At 32.9% G+C, this 2,500-nt stretch overlaps 1 protein-coding gene across 1 annotated transcript in view; it reads left to right on the top strand.

Annotated features, from left to right (window-relative positions):
• The window catches only part of Mpc1 (mitochondrial pyruvate carrier), a 15,408-nt gene that overhangs the window by 6,866 nt on the left and 6,042 nt on the right, over positions 1–2,500 (top strand). The gene's annotated exons all lie outside the window — the stretch shown is intronic.

The following is a 2,500-nucleotide window of genomic DNA, read 5'->3' as shown; positions in this document are numbered from 1 at the left end:
TTTATTGGTTCACCTTTTAGAATATTTTTTTACTTCTTTTAAACTTCAAAAAAGCAAAACCTAATATTAATGGAGAATTAAATATCCAAGGATCAGCAGCTACACATACATAAATATATAAATATAAACATAATGGTCTGATGTAGGACTTGATCTATAATTGAATGAATGTGGTAACGGTGATTAGTGTCAGTACGGGAGGCTTTGATCATGTCTCAGAGTTTTCACAGATATGAATGCAAGGACAGCACCAGAATCGTAGAAAAGACACTGTGTCCTGACAGTAGGGATAAGATTTGAGATTTGATTAGGGTAAATCTCCTCTTTATTTGCAAGACGTGTTTATTCTATTGATTTGTCTCATTCGCTCTGCCACATTGCAACCCAGTTTGGTGGTTGGGAAGGGCCCAGATACCACCTGGCAGTTAGGCTGTGTGCAACAGTACAGTAAGTGTTGCAGTTTCTAGTGTTTCCCGTTGTCTTCACGGATATTTGCACTGCAGTTGATCTTCAAGTCGAGGCTTTCTTGCGTCTTACTTCCATTTTTCTACGTATATGTATATATATTTTTTTGTTTCTGTGTTTTCTTTGCAAGGAAAGGATTCTGTATGCATTCTGTACTCTTGGAAGCACTGAAGTTATTGCTAGATTGCAATTATGTCAGCTTCAGTATGTGTTGAATTTCCTATGACTTGTGGCCTGGCAATTATTTCATCACAGTTGCATGTTTTTCAACTTTTAAAGTGTCACATTCTGCCTTCAAGAACTGTATATATTCCTTGTGTTAGGTTAGCAGCATCCCATATAAAGGTATTACGAATCAGTTTTGATATTGATTACAATTTGCTGATGGTTTTCTGAAACTCTCTGCTTTCATGTTATTAATTGATAATTCTGCATTGGTAATTATATATTTTTTTTCTTATTTGAAATTGAATTTTTAGGGAAGATACAGCAGAGAGAGTTCTATGAATGTTGACTACTTATTTATCACCTGAGGTCAGTTGTTTGTTGTGACCTAGAATGCTAGATTGAGCAGACCTTTTTATCATGAAATGGTCTTTCCAGAGAAACATTCTTGTAATTGCAACACTTATTTTGTAAACTACAATTTAGACCATTGGCAGTCAGTATTATACAAGTGTTGACACTGGTGTTATAATCACAGTTTTCTTGTTTTGATGTATGTAAACATGCACTTGCATCTTTGTTGCAAACACAGAACCATTAGATTTTTACATCTTATATACAGTTGGTTTTGGGAATAGATTTGCCAGCTTGCAAACCAGAGGGTCACTAGTGCCAGTTGCATGACACTCCAGATGAGTTTGTTTCAGAGTGAGCGAGCAGTGTGTGAGTGACATCTTTCACTTTCTGTAATAACTAGCCATTTTTGTGTCATTATTTTACCAAATTTTGAGTTTATTATTAGCCTGAAATTGTAATGTACAATCCATATCAGCTCATATGTCTTTACACTTGGTGTGACAGAAGTATTATAGTTGTATGGGAAGCCCAAAAACATTTTTTTCTGCATTTATGTACTTATTTAAACAAATATGAAAAAGATACCCATTCCAACAAAAAGACATAAACTAATGATAAAGACAAAAGGTGACCTGTGTCTATGGCTGCAAGTGCCACAGCACAAACCAGCCATACTGGCACAGGGGCAATTGTAGTCATTGTAGAGACCAAGTGTGGATGATCTTGACAGCTTGCTTTTCTACTGGTGCTGGGAGAGAGTAGTTGCCATGATTTTAATTAGTGGGTGTGAATAATAAGGTTGTTATGATAATTATAGTGAATATTTCCATTATCAGTCACTTGACACCTGTCATAAATACCAAAACTCAACTGTCAATGCAGTGTTAATGCATGTCTGCAGTGGGTAACTGTGTCCAGCAGACAAAAATAGTGCCACTGGTAATAGATTAAGGAGTTGATATGGTGCCAAGGCATGAATCTGGCAAAGTTGATATTTGCTTGGGAAGTGGATAAAGCTATTTCCCAATCGGTGTTGATAGAGTCAAGGAAGTGAAATGGAATCCTGCATCTGAAATCTCTAGTGCAATTGTAATTTAGTGTATCACTTAGTAAGTGAAAGATAAGAATCTATTCATTACAATAGAAAAAGAAATATATGTATATATGTATATATATATGTATGTATGTATATGTATATATATGTATGTATGTATGTATGTATGTATGTATGTATGTATGTATGTATGTATAATGATGATAATGATAATAATAATAATAATAATAATAATAATAATAATAATAATAATGATAATAATAATAATGATAATAATAATAATAATAATAATAATAATAATAATAATAATAATAATAATGATAATGATAATAATGATAATAATAATTATAGTAATAACAATGATGATAATAAAACATGAATAGATACCTGTAAGAGGAAAATTACATAAGTCAACATAACATAATTCCTCGATTGTTGGAGTGGTATATCATAATTGGC

The sequence above is a fragment of the Penaeus japonicus genome, unplaced genomic scaffold, assembly GCF_977035675.1.
Source record: "Penaeus japonicus unplaced genomic scaffold, GWHDUDI00000001_assembly GWHDUDI00000020, whole genome shotgun sequence".
Lineage (NCBI taxonomy): Eukaryota > Metazoa > Arthropoda > Malacostraca > Decapoda > Penaeidae > Penaeus > Penaeus japonicus.
This window is presented reverse-complemented; position numbering and strand designations above follow the sequence as displayed.